Consider the following 27,404-nt stretch of genomic DNA (forward strand, 5'->3'; position numbering starts at 1 on the left):
TTGTCGATTTTAACGTAAAAAATATTTGTCCAATTCCAAAAGCCACGATTCGAACGGATCGGCAGTCATCCATGCTTTTTTATTACTTTTATAGGTAAGTGGTAAGCTTGCCGCACCTCGAAAACATCGTGGTTTGGCACTTTGCCCTATTAATACAATTTTTAATTTCTTAGTACTAGTCATATTTGCGGCTAGTAAACAGGTAACCCTTTCCTTACTTAGTTTGCTTCCATAACACTTGTAATGTGGCCGTGTGGAACTATACGCGATTTTTGGATATAACACTTTTATTCAACTTCTCTATTACACGAGAATAAGAAAACACTAAGTACCGGTTGAGGCTTCTTCTTAAGCTGATTGATGAGAAAGGACTGCTGAACAGGAACTGCCGACTAAGGGGTTCTAAGTTGCTTAAATACTACTGTTTATCATGTCATTAAGGGTAGTTTGCAATGGGATCCGGACTTTTAACCCAGTTAATTACTTATACTGAACAAAGAAATAACAATCTAATGTAGCAAACAACTTAATTGTTCTGTAATATGTTTAGTTTCTTTAAAATTATTCCATGAGAATTACGATAATACGGAGGGTACATTACACACTTTTCGTTTTTGAAGGACAACGTTTTATCTGGTAAGCATTTAAAAAATAAACCAGTTTCGTCTGCGTTAAAGACGTCTTTCTCATCATATGGAGCTAAAAGAGCTGGCAAAGTTTCTTGGATCCAGGTATTACAATGCGCTTCATCAACAGCTGCACTTTCACCGCAAATCTTTTTCTGCACTATACTATATCAAAAATTAAAAAAAAGTACATAAACATTAAACAAAAGCAAACCTGTGAAGGTATAATTTATCTTTTTAAAAATTTTTCAAGCCATCCTGAACTTGCTTGAAAACTTTTATCTCCTAGTTGTTATGCAAAATTTAAAGCTTTTTGTTGCAAAATTGGGGTTGATATGGGTAAATTCTGTTTTCTGTCAGCTTCAAACCATTTTACTAAAGCAGTATTAACCTTTCAGGGTTAACGTGACGCAATGTTACACGAAATGTAACGTCGGACTCACAGTCCGCAATGCATAAAATATGCAAAAATACACATTTTTGGAAAAATCGCTTAGGAACTTGTAGAAAGGGGGTGTAAGGATTTGTACGCAAAATATGTCCCAAGAGATATCATGTTGAATCTTTCACTAAAGGTTCCTATGTTTACGAAAACCTACCTGCCAAAATTTCAATCCCCTAGGCCTCACCGTTTGGGGTTGAGAAAGGGTTAAAAGCAAAAACTTTAAATTGCGATATCTCTGAAACCGCTTATCGTACAACGTGGATTCAAATATATGTTTCTAACATACCCTCTGTCCACGTTACCATTTTTTTTCAGATTTTTCAAGTAAGGGCAAAGGACTGAAAATTAAAAAAATAAAAGTTTTTTATTACTTTTGTCTACTTCTTGGTCTGGTACACTAATCATAATTTTACACCGCGTAGAGGACATTTCGAAGCACCTACTTAATTTTTTTCAGATTTCTAAAAAGGGTACTTGGCACCTAAAACCGAGAAAATGCGCCAACGAACCTTATTTACAGTCAATATACGTTTCCAAAATAGTAGCCTTGGTGCTTTGTTGTGTATGGTATAAATAATATTATTGTCTACCCCCATAATACTTTGAAATGAAAAAACTTGTATTTGTACAAAAACGATATAGAATTAATAATAATAAATATTTTCAGAATAATATGGGTGTACATATGTTATTTTTAGGTATTTCAAACCTTTGGATATACAGGTATATTAATTTTCATCCTTTTTTTTAATTGTTTGTGTAGCTTGGCAAATATGGGATACTTGGAGATTTTATGGCCTGGGTCGACAACAGGCAGAGAAAGTATTCGGCGGAAAACAGATCTCCTGTTAAAACTAGTAAATACAATTCAATTTTTTTTCAATTATGGATTCGTTACCTTCGACTTCAACATCCATTCGGAGTGCAAAGTGCCCAATTTGTTCTCGTTCAGTGAATAAAGTGAAAGGAAAATCAAAAGTTATCAGCAATCCTGAATATGTGTCATTATATGTAAAAGTATTTTGTGTTCCTGTACAAGAGGGAAACGTCGTTTGCGGAAGATGTCGTATTTATTTTTATAAGAAAAAAAAGGCCGTTGTGGAAGTTCAAAACGATGTAGCTAAAGATAGCACTGATAATAATCCTTTAAGTGAGATAGATGTTTCCATTTATGACAGTGATTCAAGTACTTCCGCATCTGAGGATTTCAGCGATGTCACAGCTAAATGTTCTACAACTAATGAGCAGCATGTTCCTGCCGACCCATTAGTACGCATGGAAATAGATAGAACTGTGATAACCCACAGATATTGCATCATCTGTGGATGTACAAATAATTTTGTTACAATTCCCGAGAGAGCTCGTTTCCAATGTTATGTGAAAAGGAGAATTTTTATCCCATCGGGCAACCGATGTTGTCCAAGTCACTTGATTAATGACTTATTTTTTATAGAAGATCTAAATCGGATTCAAGTGTATTCCAGTATTTTAGAGCTTAGTTGCGATGAGCTTTTTCAACTAATGAAAAAATTAACAGTTAACTGTGATGCAGCTCTTTTTGATAAGGTTGCGGATTTTTCGATGCCAGAAGAACAATTAAAACTGTTTACGAGCTTAAATTGGGAAAATGTCATAAAATTAAAGGAAATGTTAAGGTCCCTGAAAAATTATTGCAATAGAACCACGACGCATGCAATAGTTACGTTTTTGTTTAAACTGAAAACGGGCAATTCACATGAATTAGTTGCATCCATTCTACAATTATCAAACAAGTGGATTGTATTCGAGTATGTAAAATCGGTGAGGAAAGCTTTTATTCAGGATATTATATCAAAACAGTTTGGATGTAAACACACCTCAAAAGAAAAAATCATGCTTGAAACGAGCCCATTAGCTAGACAATTATACGAGACTGACACTGCTTTAATGTTAATATGTGACGGGACTTACGCCCGACATCAGAAAATCACGAACAACGAGTATCAAAGGAAATCGTTTTCAGGGCAGAACAAAGTACCTTTATGCAAGCCCTTTACTATATGTACGACCAACGGATACATTGTCGATATGCTCGGTCCTTATACAGCTAATGAGAATGATGCACTAATTCTAAAAACGATCATGGAAAACGAAAATGCTGGATTATCCCACTTAATGAGGGTTAATGATATATTTATACTTGATAGAGGATTTCGGGATGTGGTTGAATATTTACAAAACAAGGGTTATGTAGTATCTATGCCAGCTCTGAAAGGAAAACGGAAGCAATTAACCAGTGTCGAATCGAATCAATCCAGATTTGTGACTAAATGTTGATGGGTAGTTGAAGCCGTACATGGAATCTTAAAACAAAAGTATCATTTACTGGACCGTAAGATAGATAATAAAATCATTCCCAAAATTGGTGATTACTTCAGAATTGCTTCTTTCTTGCAAAATCAGTTTGGAAAACGATTAACATCTGATATAGATACAAGCGAAGCAATACTGATAAGGATGAAATCTCTTGTGGATACTGAAAATACGTTATCCATAGAAGTTGAAAATGAGGGATGGGCTCGCAAAAAAGTTCCTTTTGTCCAGATAACCTCGAACGTTTTAGAGAATTTCCCTCAGCTGACAGAATCTGAACTTAAAATTCTATTCACTGGGTCTTATCAGTTATCACAAGCTGTGTCTTACCTAGCAAAAGTAGTAAATGAAGATGGTTCAATCAACATTAATTATTTAAAAGAAAGCAATAATATTTTGAAAATGCAATGTCATTCTCGACATGTCAATAGGAAGTCGTATATTTGTTTTATAGAGTATATTCCAGAACAAAATGAAGTATCTGGTATAAGCAGATATTGCTGTAATTGAGCAAATGGTAAACGAACTGTCGGTTGCTATTCCCATGTAGCCGCGATTATATATTATCTATCACATGGCCGATATTTAGCCAAAATTATCAAACCTGCCGAATTTTTAAATCAAATGTATAAGAGTAATGATTTTGTAGGTGTCCAAGAGGACAGTGACGTAGAATAACTAAAGTCTTCGACAATTTCTTAGGATCCGACTTAATTTCATTCATACTCTACTTTCAGAAACCGAATGTCGCTGACTTCCCTCGGAAGTCAAAAATAGGTTGATTTCAATCTGGTGTGTCGGTCATTTTTTTCATGTATATGCTTATATAATTATTATATCTATTGTAGGAGGAACTTAGAACTCCTTTAATAAAATTGATAATGTTATGAAAATTATCAAACTCAAATGCAAAGGTTCGTTGGCAGGTTTTCTCGCTTTTAGGTGCCAAGTACCCTTTTTAGAAATTTGAAAAAAATTGAGTAGGTGCTTCAAAATGTCCTCTGCGCGGTGTAAAATTATGATTAGTGTACCAGACCAATAAGTAGACAAAAGTAATAAAAAACTTTTATTTTTTTAATTTTCAGTCCTTTGCCCTTACTTGAAAAATCTGAAAAAAAATGGTAACGTGGACAGAGGGTATGTTAGAAACATATATTTGAATCCACGTTGTACGATAAGCGGTTCCAGAGATATCGCAATTTAAAGTTTTTGCTTTTAACCCCTTCTCAACTCCAAACGGTGAAGCTTAGGGGATTGAAATTTTGGCAGGTAGGTTTTCGTAAACATAGGAACCTTTGGTGAAAAATTCAACATGATATCTCTTGGGGCACATTTTGCGTACAAATCCTTACACCCCCTTTTGAATATATGATAAAAATAAACAAAAGAAAGTATATGTAAATAAATTTTGTTATAATTTGCATTTAAATTTACACTTTAAGAATAAAAGTAAAAAAAATGTTTCCGCATTTTGTATAAAAAAAAAAGGATTATAACGAAATTTATATAGAAAAATATGTCTTATTCTAAAGAATTAAACAACAACTTAAGGAAAAAACTGCTTCAGTAGTTTATAAAACGTAAACATAAATAGGTCAATCTTCGCTACTTTCTTCGGACATACTATCCTATAGACAGTGAGGGCACATGCATTTTGCGTGTTCTAAGCACACAAATTTTTGGCATCTTTGTCAAGCATATCTGGTTGGCCTATTTTTTTGCCTATTACAGTACAATATTTGTTAATTACAAATTAATTGATACCAGCTACATTCATTGCAGAATAGGCCATCGACGGGTAGCTCGAGCGCAATTGTTGTTGGCACACATTTTGTCGACTAGATCTACCCCTCCTTTTTTTCCATTATAATCAATTATAATTTCTGGCTTTCCTGTAGACTCATCTAACAAGTCGTCATGATGCATGGTGGACAGTAAAATAACATTTTTGTTTTTTCTGGGTATATATGACACAATTGTAGAATGTTCTTGGAAACCAAATATACTTGATTTTTCTGGCCTTTTCCTTTCGGGATTAGTAAAATGCAGTGGAAGCTCTTTTTTATTTTTCATTATAGTGCCGATCATAGTCAGCTGATGTTAGGTTAAAAGTAGCTCGACCAAGCGGAGGCTTGTAAAAAAATTGTCCATTGTGACATTTCTGCGAGAACCAGATATCGGACTATAAAGACGAGGAACAAGGGAAATATTGCTTGTGTAAACTTTATATGGGCCGGATGGCTGTTGCCCAACATATACTTCTAGATTTGCTGTATACGGAAACTTAGCGTCTACTAAAGTATATATTTTTATTCCATATTTATTGGGTTTATTAGGCATATATACCCTAAAGCCGCACCTGCCACGAAAAACTTCTAGTTTTTCATCTACCGTTGTGTATGCTGATAGTGAAAAATGTTTAGATATATTTGAATTGAAAAAATTTTAAAAATCTCTAATAGCTGCTAGTTTGTAATATTTTTGCCTCTCTAGGCGCGTTCGTTTATCGTCAAAACGGATATGTCTGAGTAAAAACTTAAATCGCGCAAGAGATATTGTCAATCTAAAAATCTCTAGTGATAAGCCGTTTATCCTAAAGAGATCCTCGGCATTACTGTGGTTATTTTTAGTTACTTCAGCTATACAGGGTATTTCAAATTCGACCCTCACCATTGGGATCTCGGAAACTAGAGGAGATACGAAAAAGTTTAAATGGGGGCAAAGTTGCGCAATCTAGTGCTTGATCGAATACCGTTTTCAAAATTTTAATTTTCCAAGTACTTCCGAAGATATCCGAGAAAAACTAAAAATTGGAGAATTCATTTTTATTTATTTTTAGCGTTATTTGACAAGAAAGGTTAAATCCGTAAGCACATTTTCATTGCCACTTTTTCTCAGCTACACAATGACATATTCAAATTTGCGATCCGACGTTTCGTCTTTCGGCTACCATCCGGCTCTTAGATCAGTAGTGTTTTAGCGTTGGTCTTAAATTCTAGCTAATGTTTTTGTTTACCCTTTTAAATTAAATACTCAACTTTACGAATTTACTATTTTGGCTATTTTCACCAATCACACAAAACCACAACACAGGTAATTAAAAAATTTTGAAGAGTCTCTTGAAAACAAGTTTAGTTGCACCATAATCGAAATAAATTCTCCCCAAGTGTAATTGGTTTCAATAAATAAAATATCCCTTCATAACTATGAGAAGTTTTCTCTAAGGGTAATTTTGTTTAGTGGGAAATTCAAATAGATCCACCCCGATTCTTAGAATAGTCAACGGTTAGTCAGAAGTCCAGTTCCGTGAGTTCAGTCAGTTGGTCAATCGTGAAAAGATAAAAAACAGCAGTTAAAACTGGCATTGAAAGAGAGGGTAAAAATGAGAAGGATGTTTAATGAGTTTAAACTTGGAGGGAACTTTTTGAAAATTCTTGATTGGCAATTATATTGCATTTAGGAATGAATAAAATCACTTAGCCAGGGTGATTCATTAACAATGCGGCAACCAAAAGCTGGAAATACTACATGTCAAATGGTGAGGATTGGAGAAAATATACCTTATTCGAAAGTTGATAGTTTCGGATATATAAAGGGTGTTGAAAGTTAAAATTTTAATTCATTTCTTTCCATTGTTCTGAAAATATCTAAGTTAGACACTTGAAAATATGTAAAGTTATGCTTTTTATGTTTTCTAGAAAATGAAAATATACTTGATTTCTTTCGCTTTTAATTTCTCGTATTATCAAATTTAAACGTAGTGTTCGTTACATAGTATATTTTTCTCAAAAATGAATCGAAACATTAAAATAAAATAAGAACACGTAATTGATGGAAAAATGATTGCTCTCTCAAACTGTGAATCAAATTTCATGTTGGACATACAGGGCAAAAAGTTATAAACTATAAATTCTCTAAAATTGACTGTAAGTGGCACCCTTTATTAACAACGCGGAAATCACAAAACGTAAAATATTTTAATCGTCACCTAAAAAACCTTAACTTTATAAATTTTCAAGTATCTAACCTGGATATTTTAAGAATATTGGCAAAAAATGAATTAAAATTTTAACTTTCAACACCCTATACAGGGTATTTCAAATTCGACCCTCACCATTGGGATCTCGGAAACTAGAGGAGATACGAAAAAGTTTAAATGGGGGCAAAGTTGCGCAATCTAGTGCTTGATCGAATACCGTTTTCAAAATTTTAATTTTCCGAGTACTTCCGAAGATATCCGAGAAAAACTAAAAATTGGAGAATCCATTTTTATTTTTTTTTAGCGCTATTTGACAAGAAAGGTTAAATCCGTAAGCACATTTTCATTGTCACTTTTTCTCAGCTACACAATGACATATTCAAATTTGCGATCTGACGTTTCGTCTTTCGGCTACCATCATCAACTTTATTTTTTCTTATGGGCGCCATATTGGATTTTTCGACAAAAAAATAGTGCGTTTCATTCTGATTTCATTGATATAGAACTTCTTATAATTTACTTTTTTAAAAGCCGAAATATTTAAATAAAAAAAATATTACATAGTTGGCCTTGACTCCATCGAAAGACTTTCTTTTGTTCGCGTTATATGACAGAACTTCTCAAACGAATTTAGAGCGTGTGCAGATTTCCAATGAAAATGAGTTTCCGAAGTGAAGAAAAACGAGATATGTTAAGACTTTATTACAAATTTGATAGGAACAGTACGAAAACAGCTCAAATGTATTTTGAGTTATATCCGGAAAGACAACAGTCGCATAGAACATTATTTAAAACTTTGGACGAACATTTAGCTGAGTTTGGTGCTTTTGAAAAACCTAAGATGAAGTATGGAAGCAGAATGAAAGAAGATACTAGAAATAACCTACTGGCAGAGACAAAACTAAATTATTATTAAATGTTACAACAAGTGCTCAAATTGACGACCTTCCTCCTGCATACATAAACGAACACGTCTATTTAAATTAGTGACAGCCCTAATAATATTTCTCCTTCTGATTGCTCTACATTGTGTAATGATGTTTTCCCTAAGTTCTTCTATTGTGTTATAATCTCGATTCTCATATATTCTATTTTTCAAAGTGCCCCACAAAAAAGTATCCAAAACTGTAAGGTCGGGGGACCTTGCCGGCCATCTTACCGGCCCCGAATTTCCTATCCACCTATGTGGAAATCTATGATTTAAATAATTAGAAACGGCTTTAGTATTATGTGGGGGGGCCCCGTCATGCTGAAACCAGTATCTATTGTAATTGGCAAGGGGCAACGCATCGACATAATCTTCAAATTGTGTTGTCAAGAACTGTAGATATGTTTCACCGTTTAAGGTTCCGTTGAAAAAATAAGGTCCGAGTATTTGATCGTTACAAATTCCAGCCCATACATTTAAACAAAAGCGAACTTGTGGTCTAATTTCTCTAAAGCATCTAGGGTTATTTTGACTCTAAATATGTTCATTATTTCTATTGAATACACCACAATTTGAAAAAGTACTTTCATCGGTCCAAATAATGTTTTTTTAAAAATCTTGAGGATCATTCTTATTTGAGAGCCAATTGCAAAACAACATTCTTCTTTCAGGGTCACCAGGATGTAGTTTATGGGAAATGTGTATTTTATAACATTTCAAACCACTTTCTTTGAATGCTCTCCAGGCGCTAGTATGTGGCACATCCATATTTAACGAAACTTGATAAGTTGATTGTGAAGGATTTGCATTTATCTAAAACAATCAAGAAAATGTTACATTTTTTTAATATGAAATTTAGTTATACCTCTGCCAGTAGGTTATTTTTAGTATCTTCTTCCATTCTGCTTCCATACTTCATCCTAGGTTTTTCAAAAGCACCAAACTCAGCTAAATGTTCGTCCAAAGTTTTAAATAATGTTCTATGCGGCTGTTGTCTTTCCGGATATAACTCAAAATACATTTGAGCTGTTTTCGTACTGTTCCTATCAACTTTGTAATAAAGTCTTAACATATCTCGTTTTTCTTCACTTCGGAAACTCATTTTCATTGGAAATCTGCACACGCTCTAAATTCGTTTGAAAAGTTCTGTCATATAGCGCGAACAAAAGAAAGTCTTTCGATGGAGTCAAGGCCAACTATGTAATATTTTTTTTATTTAAATATTTCGGCTTTTAAAAAAGTAAATTATAAGAAGTTCTATATCAATGAATTCAGAATGAAACGTACTATTTTTTTGTCGAAAAATCCAATATGGCGCCCATAAGAAAAAATAAAGTTGATGATGGTAGCCGAAAGACGAAACGTCGGATCGCAAATTTGAATATGTCATTGTGTAGCTGAGAAAAAGTGGCAATGAAAATGTGCTTACGGATTTAACCTTTCTTGTCAAATAACGCTAAAAATAAATAAAAATGAATTCTCCAATTTTTAGTTTTTCTCGGATATCTTCGGAAGTACTTGGAAAATTAAAATTTTGAAAACGGTATTCGATCAAGCACTAGATTGCGCAACTTTGCCCCCATTTAAACTTTTTCGTATCTCCTCTAGTTTCCGAGATCCCAATGGTGAGGGTCGAATTTGAAATACCCTGTATATAAAAGGCCCAACAGTGCCCTAACTTCCAAAATATCTGTTTTGTTTGCAGATCTATTACAGTGAAAGCTCTCATAAGCGGGCAGTCACGGTTCCAACTTTTATGCCCGCTTGTGGGAGGTGCCCGCTTAAGGGAAAACTTTATTAAATAGGAATTAGTTTTTTTATTGATAAATGCACATAGTATGATATGTACAATACATACATAATATGTGATATATAGCATATATGTATAATAAATAGTATGTAATATGGACATGCAAACACAAAAAAAATGTAAAATTGTAAAAAAAAATTTTAAAAAACAAGTTATTTAGGAGCAGCTTGAAAAAATTTTAAAATACTCGGCTGCTTAAACTTTCTTCGCTGTTCTTCTATACGGCACTTCTTATAATGACATTCCAAATTCTTGATCTGTTCAAAAGCCACATAGTCGCCCTTAGAAAAGTTTTTCAGTTCTCTAATGTAATTTAAAGCTTCATCGTAGCACTTTATTTTATTTTCTTCTTCTTCAACGTCCTCTATTTCATCATGTGTCTCGTTGTTTTCATTATGTTGACTGAATGCTGTAACCTGATTTTCGAAATCATCTGTTGGATTTTCCAGTGGATTTCAATAAAAGACAATCGAAGAGTAAATAAAAATGTAATTAAAAGAAAATAAAATAATAAAAAAGGGTGAAGTAGACGCGGCGACCGAGATCTCGAAAAGCAAGAAGGTGACTGACTTTCTAATCGACGATTTCGTCTTATGAAACCTAAGCTGATTGTTTATGTTATATTATAACCCTTCGATATATCGCTCGCTGCTTTTAAGAAAGGTATTAATACATCAACAATAATCTAGCTCACTAAATGATATATATATTTATGGTTATTGAAGTAGCATTTTGAATATTATAATTTATTTCAACATTCCCTCTTATTCTAAATGCTATTCAATATTCATCTGCTTAATATTATTGAAAAGTGTACTTTTCGGTAAAGATTTGGTGAGAATATCTGCTAACTGATCTTTACTTTCCACAAACACTAATTCAATTTCACCATTGTTTACCAAGTCCCGAATGAAATGGAAACGCACATCAATATGTTTAGTTCTTTTATGGAACTCAGGATTTCTTGCCAATTTGATTGCAGATTGATTGTCCACTTTTATGGTTACCACCTTCTGAGGGATTCCCAATTCATTGAGGAATGACTTTAACCATATTGCTTCCTTTCCTCCTAGGGCTAGAGAAACATATTCTGCTTCCGTCGTTGATTGAGCTACAATGCTTTGTCTTTGGCTCGTCCAAGTGATTGGACCATTTGCCATCATGAAAATGTATCCACTTGTTGACTTGCGAGTCTCTTGGCAACCCGCATAATCAGCATCTGTGTAGCCATGCACGTTAATATTTCCAGTCCTTTTATACACTATTTTATAATCAATTGTGCACTTTAGGTAACGCAAAATTTTCTTAACTGCGAACCAATGTTGTTGACTCCAATTATTAACAAAGCGACTAACTTGGCTAACACTGTAAGCGATATCTGGTCTACTTACGGTAGCTAAAAATATGAGAGAACCAACTGCCTCACGATATGGCTCATTTCTCACCTCAGTGCTTTCTGGTGGTGATTGTAGGCTTACACCTGGCTCTGTTTATTCGTGGATCGTGGTACCAAGATGTTGATTAGACATGACCTAATTCTTGATACGTCTAGTAAGCAATGGACTGGATGCTTGCGAAGGACCACCCTGAGTTCGCGGTCTCAGAGACACCGTGTTCGTGCAAATGAAGAAAACAAAAACCCTTTTTAACGGTAACGAAGGTTTATTGTTCACCAACAATTTCGAGTAATTTAGCAAAGAAATAACAACTTTTCGTGACAAGTTAACTCGTGTACTAATTAACCGTGTATAGGAACCGTGAGTAAAGTAATCGCGTACGAGTAACGCGCAAAGTACGGAGTTAAGAGTCGACGGAGACGCACAAGAAGAGCGAATTTTTTTTTTTTGTGAGGGCGCGACCTCGGGGATAAAAAATCTTGTCGGTAAGACGGTACTGGAGCCCGTGCTACCAGCCTGTGTGGTGTTTTCATCCACTAAAAAACCCCGTAATTTTCTAAGGATGTCGGGCCCGTGCCCGTAATCCTTTATCTCGCTTTTAGGCCGCTTTTGTTGTTTTGTCTTTTTATTGACGGAGCCAAGCGGGACTATCGCTTTTTACTCCGTCATCTGGCTGGCCTTTTTTATTGCCTTCATTGGGAAATTCCCTTAGCTTTGGCTTTAATACCCCGTCGACTGGGGTTTTGTTGCCCTTTTATTGTCCTTTGGGCTATTTCTGATTGTCGACTGCATTCCTTGCGGATTTTTGCTTGGCAACGATGTGTTCGGAGTGCTGGAGTATGCTGTCCAGTATTCTTTCTTCGTCGTTGTTGGGTTTTTAGTTTTTCGTCGTCTTTTTAATTCCGAGCTCTATGGCTTGTTTGATCCTATTTCGGATGGTTTGCTCATCCGTTATCTAGCAACTGGTGCCGAGGTCTTTTGTACGGAATGGCGTTTTCCGTACTGTAGTCTGTTGCTTTTTTAATCAGCTCGTTTGTGTGTTCCTCGGTTATTTGGAATGTCTTTATTGCATGGCTTTTTGTGACTTCCGTCATTGTTCTGTAATTGAGATCTTTTCTGGTTGTCTCATTTCTAACATACCAGGGCGCATTTAGAGCCGTTCTCAGCGCAATGTTTTCCACTGCCTGGAGGTTCTTTATATGCGTCTTGGCTGCATAACCCCATGCTGTTGATGCATATGTTAGCTGTGGTTGAATGACGGTCTTAATCAGCGTGATTTTATTTTTCAGGAGCAGTTTGGACTTCCTATTTATCATAGGATAGAGTTTTGCCCTTGTCATCCTTGCTTTATTTCTTATTTTTGTTACGTGTTGTTTCCACGTAAGCTTTTCGTCCATGTCTACGCCCAGGTACGTGACCTTTTTGGCCCACGGTATTTGTTCGTTTTTAATTATGACTGTCCTCTGTTTTAATTTTCTGTTTTCTTTTGAAGACAATGGCCTGGGTCTTTTCCGCGTTGATGTTGATTTTCCATTTGGAGAACCATTTTTCCAGCGCGGTTATTTCTTCTTGTAGGTACTTCACTAGTAGTTTCCCGTTCCAGGATCTTGCTAGTATTGCAGTATCGTCTGCATATAGTGCCAGCTGGGTTTTTTCCGTCCTTGGAGGATCTGACACGTATACATTGTATAGAAACGGTGAAAGTACTGCTCCTTGCGGCACTCCTGCTTCTATGGTCCTGTATGATGAATAGCATCCGTTCAGCTTAATGCGGAATTTCCTGTTGTCGAGAAAGGATTGAACTAGCTTGACAAGCGGTACTGGGAGTCCTGAGTCCAACAGTCTCACCAGTAGTCCTCTATGCCATACGCTGTCAAAGGCCTTTGCAACGTCCAACAGTACTGCTCCCGCAGCTTGTTTCCTGTTGAAGCTGTCAACGATGTATTCAACCGTTCGCAGGACTTGAAGTTCAGTCGAGTGCTGTCTCTTGAAACCGAATTGTTCGGGTGGGATTATTTTAAGGATTTCCTCGCTTTCCTTGAGCCTAGTCTGGATTATTTTAATCAACGACTTTACCCATATGAGGTAACAGGCTGATTGGTCTGTAGTTTTGCGGCAGGGAATGGTTTTTCCCCGGTTTTGGGAACAAAATGATGTCCGCTTTTTTCCAGCTTGATGGGAAGCGTCTTAATCTTAGGACTGCATTAGTGATGTTTACTAGTGCAGCTATCCCTCTTATTGGCAGTTCCTTAAGGATCTGATTTCCAATTTGGTCGCATCCTGGGGCTTTCCTGTTTTTTAGCTGTTTCAGGATGCCTTTGATTTCACCTGGCGTTGCATGCCTGATGATTTCTTGTTCCTGATATGTTTGTAGTTCTTGGATGCGACTGTCCACTTCTTCTTCCCAGTTTTCAGCGTCATCGTCCATTGTTTGGTTTTCCCTGAATTGTTTTTCTAGGCTGTTTGCAAAAGCTTCAGCTTTGTCTTTTGAAGTATATACGATTCCTTGCTCTCCGTGGATGGCGGGAATCGGCCTTCTTTTGGATTTTATCGCCTTGAGGGTTTTCCACATGCTTCTATTTTGTGGGTCAAGGGATTCTAAGTGTTCTTGCCACTGTAGTTCCTTGTGTTCCTGAAGGGCTGCTCTGACTCTCCTGTTTAGTTGATTAAGAGCGTTTTTGTCCGCTGGTGCATTTGTTCTGAATGCCCGTTTTTTTGCTTGTCTTCTTTGCCTTATCATCTCTTTGGTTTCCTCAGGAATTCCTGCGAGGTAGTTCTTTATCCTTGGTTTCCTTATAATTTTTGAACTGTTTTCCAGTGCTATTTTTATGTCCGTTTCTAGCGTTGAAACGGCATTTTCAAGTTCAACTTTACTTTCTAATCTGCTTATTTCGGAAAGATTTTTTTTGTAAAGTTGACTTGAATAGCTTCCAGTTCGTCCTTTTGGTGGTTACGACGTTTTCCGTCGGCGTTCCATTTCCAAGGACCACTCGTATAGGATTGTGGTCCGAGGATCCTTCGTTGATTACATCGATGTCAGCTTCCATGTCTAGGTCTCTGGTGATCATAATGTCTAATACATCGCACGTTCCCGCAGTTGAGTAATGCGTGGGTTCCTCGGTTGCCATGACTTGGACGTCATCTCTTTTTTCTAGGAATTTTGCTAATTGTTTCCCATTTCTGTTCCTATTTCGACTGTTCCAATCTGGTGATTTTGCATTGAAATCGCCGATTGCAATATGCTGTCCTCTTTGTTTTTTGAAGAGCACATTATTTAGGTCGTTTTGCAGGGAATCAGTGTTTGTTGGGTGATAGCAGGAAGCGATCCTTAATCTACCCTTACTTGTACTTATTTCCACTGCTACGGCGTCCATGATTTCCGTAGGAATTGGTGGCAACTGAGCGTGATGGATATTGTTTTTCACTAGTATTGCCGATCCTTTTAGTCCCGGGTTTATGTTGTCCTTCCTGTGGACTACGTATCCCGGGATTCTGAAGTCGTCGGTTGGGCGAAGCTTGGTCTCCTGTATTGCAGCTACATCGATGTTTAAGCGTTCGAGCAGCTCCTGCAGTTCAATTTCTCGTTTTTTGATACCGTAGATATTCCACGATATTATCTGCAGTGCAGCTAGTTTCTGGTGTGTACCCATTAAACTTTGGCTAGGTTGGCGAAGAAAGCACTCATTGCTGAGTACATCATCTGCATTTGTTTCAAGGCCTGTTGGAAGTTAACCGGCTCTTTTTTGGCTTCTTGTGGTTTGGTCTGGCTTGGCTTGACTTCTGGTTTGCCTCCTTTGGCGGCTCCAGCATAACTGGTGCCGGGTTTAAAGGATGGCGGGGCAGGAGCATCCTTTAGTTTGGGCTCCTGGGTTTTAAGTGCTTTAGGTTGCACTTTTGTTGGTTTAGGGACTTTTGTGCAGCCCCTGTAGCTGGCCGGGTGGGCACTATCGCAGTTGGCGCACTTTGCTTTGAGGCTCCTGTCTTTGTTACAGTCGCCGCTATGGTGGTTTCCGCTGCATTTGACGTACTTTGGTGCTGCTGTGCAGTTTCTCTGTGAATGCCCGAACTTTTGGCATCTGTGGCACTGGGTGGGTCCTGGTTGCTGCCGCTGTGGTTCAGCTCTTACGATTAAATCGCAGCAGGTATTTACCTTGTAGATTTTTTCCTTGTCCTGTTTTTCGACTTGTACCAGGACAAGAGGCAGCACTTTTTTGTCCTTACGGCTTCTCATGCGTTGTACAGAAACCGGGGTAATGCCTTGACTTTTGAGGTCGTTTTTAATGTCCTCTTCTGATAAGTTATCGGGAAGGCGTCCGATAACTGCTCTAACTTTTTTGTCCTTTGGGAGCGTAAAGGTATGGAATTCCCTTTTCTCTTCTCTGAGTAGTCGTGCTAGTGCACGATAGTCCTCTGCTGAATTTGTGGTGATTGCCACCCTCCGGCTTGTCATTTTGGCTTTGTTGTATCCAATTTTCCTCGTCCTGAGCCTGTTGTTTACGACGGTCCAGTCCTTGGCGTCGTTGATAATGATGGGCGGGATTCTTTGCAGTGTTTCCTGGGTATCATTGGGGGGAGTTTGTTGGCTTGGTCCTGGTGTTTTCTGATTTACTTTTTTCCTGTTTCCTTTCCTTGGCTTGGTCCTTTTGAATTTGCCTCAGATCGGTTTCCATTTCTATGTCCTCGTCCAAGTCTTCTCCTTGATTGCTTGGGGTTTCTTCTTCCCTTTCCTCGGTCCTGTTTACCCTCTTCTTCTTCCTTTTAAGTTCCTCATTGTCCTTGTTGTTTTCCATACTGTTTTTAATGCTTCGCAGCATTTCTTCTTGTCTCTCCATCATTTTCATTTGGTTCCTGAGCATCGCTTCGTGTTCCTCCACTCTTTTGTTTAGTGCCTGATTTGCTTCCATCAGGCTCTTATTAGTCTCCATAAGGTACTTATTCAGTACCAATAGAGACTCCGGGTTCTCTTGGAGGTCCGACACCGCCATCTTCTTTTGGGCTTCGCTGAGCTCCTCCTTTTTTTGGAGCAGCTCCATAGCTGTTTGCCGTCTATGGCCGTCGGCCATGACGGTCCCTTTGTCTGTGGTTGTGATTGATTTGGTGCTTCACAGCCACCCGGCTGGGTCGCCTGTCCACTACACTTCGCGTTAACGAACTGAAACACATCCGAACGTTACCGCACCGCGCACTAACGAACGCTAACTGGCGTTTCACTAGGTTTTACTCGTGCTTGTGTTTTAATAAAAACATGTACACGAGAAGGCTGTTTTTGGTTTTAGCACTCACGCACTAAGACTCTCACATTCACTACACTCCGCGTTAACGAACTGAAACACATCCGAACGTTACCGCACCGCGCACTAAAGAGCGAATTTTATTCTTGCAAAATCTTAAATACTAAAGTTAATGGTAAGTGTACATAGGCGTACCAGAAACTAAGAGGCCATCATCGGCACTTCTTCTAGGTTTGTCCTTGTGACTTGCCTAACTTTAACAATAATTGGGTTTTATTGGAGGGCGTTTATGACCAGCATCGAGAACGTGTCTAAATTCTAGTTCGCACAAAAGGTCGGCGAGGAGTTTTATTACATAGTTAGTCTAAGATCAAACGAAATGCGAATCAACATCTGGTCATACAGGCAAAGTGGCAAGAGAAACGAGTAATGTCCATAGGCGTAGCACACGGGTTCCTTACATACTAGTCACAGATTTAATACTAGGCTTATGAAGAATACAACTTATCGGACTAATAAATTAAATTAATTATCGGATATTCTGTCCTCTACACAAGCCCTAACAGGCTCAGCTGGAATATTTGACGATTTTGCCTCGTTCATGTTAAATTTATTTAAAATTTTCTCAATGTATTGTCTCTGATTAATAGATATTGTTCCTTTTTCACTGTCACATACTATTTCTAGTCCTACAAAACATCTTATGTCCTCTATTGTAATGTTAAAGTCACCTTTTAAGTTCTTTATTAAATTGTCAGTTGCATCTTGAGATTTTGACATTACAAGTCCATCATCAACATAAAGACCTAGATAAATGGGGTTTTCGCGAAATTGTCCGATAAACACGCACTGGTCACTCTTTAATTGTTTAAAATTATACGATTCTAGAAAGTTCACAAACTTATTATTCCAACAACGAGACGCTTGCTTGAGTCCATAAATGCTTTTCTTTAATTCGCATACATAGTCTCGATTTTCTTGATCTTCATATCCATATGGTTGCCTCATATAAATTATCTCTTTCAAGTCACCATTTAAAAATGCTGTTTGCACATCGAAATGTATCAATTTTAAGTCTTTTTTAGCTGCTAACGCGAGTAAAAGGCGAATTGAATCATAGCGCACTACCGGCGAAAAGGTCTCATCATAATCTAAACCTTTTTGTTGAGTATAGCCCTTTGTCACTAATCGCGCTTTGAAACGAACATCTTTAAGGTCATTTTTCACAGTATATTTATTGTCAATAACTGAAGCAATGATTGGTTTTGGCACTAAAATCCAAGTATTATTTTTATTCAAAGCCTCAACTTTTTGTTTCATTGCTATTTTCCATTCTACCCTCTCTTCACATTGAATTGCTTCTTGGTAGGTTTCTGGATTCAGAGTTGAGTAATATACAGCTGGGCCATAATAATCTGGACGCTTTAGAGTGCTTCTATCCCTTAAAACTCTACTGTTTTCACTTAAATCTTCTTGTCTTTGTCTTTCTTCAACTTGTTGTTCATCCCCGTTTTCTTGTTCAACTTCTTCTGTAATATCATCGCCAAATTCACATATTAGCGGAGTAAAATTTTGATTCAATTCTAAAATATCGGATTCTTTAGTTTCATTGAAATTCACATCACAGCTAATGTAAATTCTTCTTTTATTTGCATCCCATAATATAAAATTATTTGAAATTCCATCATATCCTACGAATAACAGTTTTCTACTTTTGTCATTCCATTTTGTACGGAGTTGTGTTGGTATCATCATATATGCTACACTCCCAAATACTTTTGTATGTTTTATTTCAGGTCTTATCCCCAAAAATGCTTCAATAGGTGACATGTTTGATGCATGATTCATTGTGGCTCTATTTAATATATATACAGCAGTGTTTACTGCTTCAGACCACAATTCAGTCGCAACCTTTTTATTACATAACATGGAACGGGCAGATTCTACTATGGTTCGTATTTCCCTTTCTGCTGTACCATTTTGCTGAGGAGTATACGGTGCTGATTCTTCATTTAAAATTCCCTCTGCTTTGAAATATTGTTGAACATTTTTATTTATATATTCAGTCCCATTATCGCTTTTAAAAATTTTTAATTTGTTGTTTGTTTGCTTCTCTATAAAGGCTTTGTATTCCTTAAATCTTGCAAAAACTTCCGACTTATGTTTTAAGAAATAGACATTTCTATAGTCAGTACAATGATCTTTAAACAGTACAAAGAAATGTGATCCACTAGGCGACGGAACATTCATAGGTCCACAAACATCACTGTGTATTTTTTCTCCAGGTCTAGGCTTGTCATTTTTAATTTTATGAATGTTTTGTTTATGCGACTTTCGAGACTGTTTACCTAGCTGACAGGCCTCACAAAAATATTCGACTTCAGAATCAAAATTAAGACCTTTTATTTTTAATAGTTCCTTGAAACGTATATGACCCAATCTTTCATGCCATAGTCTTAATGAGTCGGTCTTTGTCACATTGCATTGGATATCAGGTTTTACTCTTAAGAGCATATACCATAAGTTATTACTCCTGATACCGACACATGATAAATTGCCATCTGAATCTTGAAACTCACATTTATGCTGATTGGCATGATGTGTGAAACCTTTATCGGTCATAACACCAACTGAAAAAAGGTTTTTTTTCAATTCAGGAATATATAGAACGTTTTCCATGGTTCTATTATGCCACTCATTATTTACCTTCGCTTGTAGGTTTATGGTGCCTTTTCCTGTAGCGAATATTATTCTATTATTTGCAATTTTTACTGACAAAGGCTTCTCTAGATGCTCTAATTTTGAAAACCACGCTAATTGATTTGTCATGTGCATACTAGCACCTGAATCGCATATCCATTTTTCTTGATCATTGTCAGAGCTGGCTGAGTACAGCAATGATAGATCGCAAACATAAGCTAAACTAGAGTTACCTTGATCATTCTTCTTCTTTTCGTCAGAAATTCGTTTTCTGCACTCCCTGGCCCAATGCCCTTTTCTTTTACAATAGTTGCATAGAGTCTTTTTCTTAAGTTCAGCTATGTTTTTTGTTTTTGTTCCGTTTTGTTGATTATTGAATTTAACTTGTTTATCTAATTTGTCTTGCAGAACTTTTACTTGTAGTGCTAATTTGTTCGTTTTATCTTCTGAGTTTGACATTCTCAATTCTTCTTTCAGAAGACGAGCTGTTAAATTAGTAAATGTCTGTTCCTGCAATGTTACTGAGTCCCACGCTGTTTTGAAGTTGTTGTATTTTTCGGGTAAGCTGCTCAGTGTTTTTGAGCAAATTGCACTTTCGCTTACAACTTCCTTAACGTCGTTAAGGTTTCTAATCATACTTTCTATCTTGGTGATATGATTTGCAATTGAGTCACTTTCCTTCATTCTATAGTCATAGAATCTCTGCCATAAAAGCTCTTTCGAAATTTCGGTTCTCTGCTCATGTATCGATATGAGTTTTGCCCACATCTCTGCAGCATTTTTGCAATTCACCAAACATTCTAGTTGGTGGGGCGTTATGGAGGTGAGGAGTATCACTTCTGCCATAGAATTCTTCTCCTCCCAAGCCATCCACTCTTTTGAAGAGGTGTCTTGTGGTTGGGAAACACTTCCATCTACGAATCCAAAGAGTTTCTTCGACTTTAATATTATGGACACACTGAACTTCCATAACTGAAAATTCGATCCATCAAATTTTACAATTTCGGCGTTTGTATGAGTTGCCATTTTTGTTGTCGTTGCACTTTCGTCTTTAAGCACACTAATTTCTTTACACTACACTACTGTACAGTCAGTTACGCGAATTACTTAACGATTTATAATTTATTATCCTCAACTGTCTAGGTACCTGGGCCCATAACCTGTTGGATTTTCCAGTGGATTTCAATAAAAGACAATCGAAGAGTAAATAAAAATGTAATTAAAAGAAAATAAAATAATAAAAAATGGTGAAGTAGACGCGGCGACCGAGATCTCGAAAAGCAAGAAGGTGACTGACTTTCTAATCGACGATTTCGTCTTATGAAACCTAAGCTGATTGTTTATGTTATATTATAACCCTTCGATATATCGCTCGCTGCTTTTAAGAAAGGTATTAATACATCAACAATAATCTAGCTCACTAAATGATATATATACAGGGTGAGTTTTTTTCGATGATTAGTGAAGGGATCTTGGAAACTAGCGGAGTTACGAAATCAGTTAAATAGGGAAAGAATTGCAGTTTTAGGAGACCAATTTAAAGCCACTTTTAGTTTTTTGAAAAAGTCCATGGCTTGCTAGATATTTAGCAAAAACCAAATTTTGTCGATTTCTTTTAATCGATCTTGTCGTCTAAATAGTGGTTCTAGAGTGATTGTGTAAATACGAACATTGTAAATAATTTTGCCCTGAAAAAGATAAACTATCTAGATTTTTTGACAGCTGTCATTTTTGAGATATGGCATAAACTTGCTTTTTTTTAAATGGAAAGCATAGTAGGTAATGAGTTATTTAAAAAGGTATTTTTTCATACTTTAAAATGATACCAATAAGCAGAAAGTTATTTTTCAAAATGGCGGACTTATAGCCTTTTTTAAATCCGATATTGCAATTTTAATATAGTTGGCCATGAAGTTTTTTAATTGCATTGAATTGATAAGAATTTTTTAAATTATGAAAATATCTAATACCCATTTATGAGCAATTATTTATTAATTACTTAATTAATCATTAACATTACAAATGTTCAAAAAGTCCTCCATCGTTATTTATACATTTATTGCATCGCTTCAAAACTGAAATTGTAGATTTTCGAACTGAACGTCCATCTATAGTATCGAAAGCTGCCTCAACTGCTTCTCTAAGAGCTTCTATTGAGTCATATTTTTTCCTGTAAACTTGGTTTTTTATTGTTCCCCATAGAAAAAAATCCAAAACCGAAAGATCCGGCGATGGAGGAGGCCATGCAACTGGTCCATTTCTTCTGATCCATGAGTTTGGGAAAACTTGATCCAAATGAATCCGCACACCTCGCATATTATGTGGGGGTGCTCCGTCTTGCTGGAACCATTTGAGCATTGTACGAGTTTGTAAATCTAATTCATCCAACATATTTTGAAAATCATTCCGTTAAAAAAATTGGGACCCAGAATCCTTGAACCAATGATGCCACACCACACATTAAACCCGAACCTAATTTGAGGCCGCCTCTGCTCAACGTAGTGTGGGTTTTCTTGCATCCAAAGATGTTCGTTATGTCTATTAAACATGCCACAGTTCGTAAATCGTGTTTCGTCACTCCAGAGAACCTTCAGTGAAAATTGTGGGTCGCCTCTGAAACTATTCCTAAACCATGTGCAAAATTCCATGCGTCTGTCATAGTCGCCATCACGCAAAGTTTGAGATATTGACAATTTATAAGGATGAAATAAATGTTTTTTCAACACTCTTACAACAGTACGCTGAGAAGTTCCTGCTTCTTCTGCAGCTTGCCGTGTTGAAACCGATGGATTTTGATTTATACAAGCCAGCACATTTGTTTCTGTAATTTTATTTATGTTGTTTGATGAGTCCCTTTGTTTACTGAAGGAACCGTATAGTCTTAGATTATCATACAACCTTCTAAATGTACACAGTGCAGGCTGTCGACGATCAAAAAACTGTTCAAAATATTGATCTGCAGCTCGAACAGCGTTTAAGTTACACCGAATATAACACTCTACTATATCCCTCTTTTCGAGGTTTGAAAAATTCATTTTAAAAACTTATGCGCATTTACTAATAATTCCTCGTTTTGAAAAATTCTTTTCAAGGCAATTAAAAAACTTAAATTTATATCTGATTTAAATAATGCGAGCTGTCAGTGTCAAGCAAATAATAAATCAATATGAAAGATTTCATGACCAACTATCTTCAAATTGCAATATCGGATTTAAAAAAGGCTATAAGTCCGCCATTTTGAAAAATAACTTTCTGCTTATTGGTATCATTTTAAAGTATGAAAAAATACCTTTTTAAATAACTCATTACCTACTATACTTTCCATTTAAAAAAAAGCAAGTTTATGCCATATCTCAAAAATGACAGCTGTCAAAAAAAATCTAGATAGTTTATCTTTTTCAGGGCAAAATTATTTACAATGTTCGTATTTACACAATCACTCTAGACCCACTATTTAGACGACAAGATCGATTAAAAGAAATCGACAAAATTTGGTTTTTGCTAAATATCTAGCAAGCTATGGACTTTTTCAAAAAACTAAAAGTGGCTTTAAATTGGTCTCCTAAAATTGCAATTCTTTCCCTATTTAACTGATTTCGTAACTCCGCTAGTTTCCAAGATCCCTTCACTAATCATCGAAAAAAACTCACCCTGTATATTTATGGTTATTGAAGTAGCATTTTGAATATTATAATTTATTTCAACATCATCATCTTTAGTCGGTGTGTTTTGATCGATGTTTATAAACTCTTCTAGATTCTGGTCATTGGTAACATTCAACTCTTTAGTAGCTCTCATCATTATCACAACTACAGATAACGGCAAGTCTTCGGGGTCAAAATGGGAAAGTTTCGTATCCGATTTTCTGAATCCAGCTTTTCTGTAACAGTTTTCTATTGTTGCTGGATCAACCTTTTGCCATGCCGTTTTTATGAAGTATACAGCCTCCAAAACATTAATTTTTTTTGAAAGTTCAGATAATGAATTAGCACAATCCATGTTTGATAAAATATGTTTTAAAATCTGGTTTCGGTAATAAAACTTGAAGTTTTGAATGACACCTTGATCCAGTGGCTGACAAACGCAGGTTGTATTGGGAGGCAAAAAATAATTTTTACATTTCTTAGAGGTAATTTTCGAGGATGTGACGCAGCGTTGTCTAAAAACAACAAAATTTTCCTATTTTCAATGCCCATTTTTCGATCCAGCTCGATTAACCATTCACCCATTATGTCCCGAGTCATCCAAGCTTTTTTGTTTGACTTCCACATAACGGGCAAATCTTTAATGTTTATGTTTTTCAATGCTCTAGGACGAGCCGATTTTCCAATCACCAATAGTTTTTCTTTCTGCCCAGTCATGCTTGCACAAAATAACACAGTTAGTCTTTTTTTAGCCAATTTTCCTCCTGAACACTTTTCAGATTTTAAGGCCAACGTTTTATCGGGGAACGCACGAAAAAAAAGGCTGCTTTCATCGGCGTTGTAAATATCTTCGCATTGATATCCGCGTAACAAAGAAGGAAGTTTCTCCAAAAATTCATCAACTGTCTCTTGATTTACATCAGCTGCTTCACCAGAAATGCATTTAAAACTAATGTTGTGTCTTTTGCGCCACTTTTGAAGCCATCCATCAGATGCACTAAAATTTTTGTAACCAAATTTTTCCGCAATTTATTTAGCTTTTTCTTTTACAAGCCCACCTGATATAGGAATCCTTCGATTTCTAGCATTTATAAACCACTCGAAATATGCCTTGTCAATGTTCTAGCCTTCAGTTTTGAAAAACCTCTTTTTTTGGTGTCCATTTGTACCAGACTGCCACAAACGTCGGATATCCTCTTTATTTTTTGCTATCATTGTAGCTTGCGTCTTTCCTATGTGAAACCGCGATGCTATAGTCCGAGTTGATAGTTTTACTTTATCAATTACATTTACTATTTCCATCTTTTCTTTTAGTGTTAACATTCTTTTTTTCGGTGACATTATTATGTAATAAACGCAACGTTCGATTCTTTAGAGCACAAAGGATAAAGAAGAACTCATTTTAAAGTTAAACGGTAAATCCTCAAAAATTCAAGGGAAATCACTGATCATCGAACTTAAAAAATGTATGCGTCGATTCGTCTCGGACACAAGTTTAATTTTCCAGAAATCGTAATTGAATGCCCTACAAAACTTAGGTTGCAGGAAGCACGCTGCCCGCAACCTTTGCTATCGGTTTCTCTGTTTTCATTATAATCATGAATCATTCACACTAGACCAAATATAATTCCGTATTAGAAGTACCGGCGAACCACAAGACTACGAAGAACAACAAGCAAGAATTATTTGCTAGACATAATACCTATTAATCAATTATAACATGAATGACAACTGCATTCGATGTAAACATTATAAATAAAATATGTCAAATAAAGAAATGGCCACAACAGGCAACAGCCAAGAGCATCCCCATAACGCATGTAACGTAATAGTACGTTAAAATCTAATTCGCCCGGCTATTGGAGCTTCGTGGCCGTTTATGGGAGATATTTTCTTAGTTTTGGGTATGAAGCATGTTGCCCGCGGGCGTTTATAGGAGCGCCCGCTTATGGGAATGTGCCTTATGTGTTAAAATATAGAACTAAAATCGGTTCCAAAAAAATTGGCCGTTTAAGGGAAATGGTCGCTTATTAGAGCTGCCCGTTACGGGAGCTTTCACTGTATTTGAATTGTACGAACAAATTTCAATGAAGACATTTGTGTTATCTACAATTTTTTGCAACATCTCTTCAGTAAAATAGCAACTCCAAATCTCCAATGCATTTTTCGCATACTTTACTTCCCCTTTTACTCCAGAAATTTTTATTTTGATTATATTTGCAGCGCGAGTTCGTATCCGTTGGTTTCCCACATGCTTCCTCCATTTAGTTTTTCCATTTTTACCAATGAAATGCGGCACGCTTTGTGGAACATCCAACACTTCTGGAGTTTCCTCTGATCATACTTCAATATCTTCTTCAATCGTGGTTCTGTCTCCTTTCGAAATCTCCTTCTAAACTGGCATCATCATCGTCAGGTTCAGCTTCTGGCTTAGAATCGAATAGAAATTCTGCATAAAGCTTATCAAGATACGCGTGTTCCTTTTCATAATTCATATCCAAAAAAATCTGTAAAATATTAAGTTTTTATTAGATAACTTGTTGAGGTTCTTTCGATAAACGAAACCACGAAAGCAACAATTTGGTTTACGAAAGTGAACTGTATTAATTTTCACTTATACAGGGTCCTGCAATAGTGCGTTAGGCTTCCTTAGCATCTACAAGAATAAAGTTAACAATTTTTTTCTTTTGCAGAATTACACAACACATAAAGGCGTATTTCCAGAAATTATTTTCTAATATACAGAGTGACCCCAAAAAGTGTGACGACATACAACTTCGTTATTTTAAATGGAACCCTTCAATTTTTTGCCATTTTCGGATTTCTCGTTAAATTTTAAAGTCAGTTTATGTGAGGTATACCATCTTTAAAATTTACTGAGTTATTTGAAAAAATTTGACAACTGCAAGGTTCCACAGAGATCAGTATTGTGCGCTAACCGCTGTGAATGTCGGAATCAATTTTCTGGAGCCTAAAGAGGACCTATTAAGCTAAATTTTGACGAATTTTGATTTTTAAAAAATCCTCTACAACCACTGAAATAGGCCTCCGAAGTTGCACGACTTCTAACCTCAATAACTTACTTATTTCAAATGGAATGCTTCAGTTTTCTCGATGGCATTGTGTTCAGAATTCAAAAATCTACAACTTTTGTTAACATTGCCCTATTCCTAAAACCAGTTATTTCGGAATTCTCGAAAATTGCCCCTTTTTGACCTCTAAGTGTTTTGATATACAGGGTGATTCACGTAACTGTTTCATTAGAAATTTTTGTACTTGTAACTAATCTAAATTTTTGATATTTGGGAGTTAAACTAATATAGATAGACTCTACTTTTTAAAAATATTTTGAAGGTCATATCACTTCCGGTTATACCGGAAGTCAAGGTCAACTTCCTTATTTCAAATGGAACACCCAGTATATTTTTGCATTTTTGGAATCTAGAGATTAAGCTGATTAAATTCTTATTAGGTACTCCTATACCTAAACCTAACCATTTCAAAGATATTTTGGTTTAAAAGAAAAATCTGTCTAAAACACCATTTCTATAAAATTTAAAATTCTCAGCTATTATTGAAGCTGGCTTTACGAAAATTTGCTGACATGTTAACTAGATATGGTAGATTAGGTTAATGTGAAAAGTTTTTATAAATATCATACAGGGTGTCCAAAAAATATGTCATATTTAAAGAACTTTGATAGCCAAAAAGTCGCTTATTTCAAATGGAACACCCCATATATTTTTATATGGTTGGAATCTAAATTTAATTCTGAATCGATTACTATTAAGCATCCCTATACCTAAAATGAACGCTTTTGCTATAATTTGCGATTTTTTAATATTGTACACTAATAATTCTAAGTATCATAGTTGGCTTTGAAAAGAACATGGCTGCTTCCGGTAAAATGCGTTAATGTAATTGTCAATTTAATAAGTTCGCTCAGCAGTTTAGAATCATGAACTTTAATAATACTTATTTAAATAATGATATTTTAAATTTATTCTTTATTCATGGAGAGTGTAACAAAGTTTTGGAGAGAACTTGCCGTACATTCAACGAAAGATATCCGCATCTTCCGAAAATCACAAAGAACAAATTTAGGATATTGGAATCAAATTTTTTAAGACATGGAAAAGTCGAAACTAAAAAGTCTTATTCTAGACCCACAATAAATAAAAAAATAATAAATCAAAACAAAGAAAATTAAATTAAAATAAATGTTCAATATGACCTCCATTAACTTCTAAACATTTCTAAATTCTTTTTTTAACTTCATGTTGTGTCACTTT

General features: G+C 36.0%; 2 pseudogenes; both read right to left on the minus strand.

Moving 5' to 3' along the window:
- Window positions 1–5,196: 5,196 nt before the first annotated feature.
- LOC136416510 (piggyBac transposable element-derived protein 4-like) lies at window positions 5,197–25,607 on the minus strand (annotated as a pseudogene).
- Window positions 23,302–24,772, minus strand: LOC136416374 (tigger transposable element-derived protein 6-like; annotated as a pseudogene).
- Window positions 25,608–27,404: the final 1,797 nt, after the last annotated feature.

This window comes from Euwallacea similis, chromosome 23, assembly GCF_039881205.1.
Source record: "Euwallacea similis isolate ESF13 chromosome 23, ESF131.1, whole genome shotgun sequence".
In the NCBI taxonomy this organism is placed as follows: domain Eukaryota; kingdom Metazoa; phylum Arthropoda; class Insecta; order Coleoptera; family Curculionidae; genus Euwallacea; species Euwallacea similis.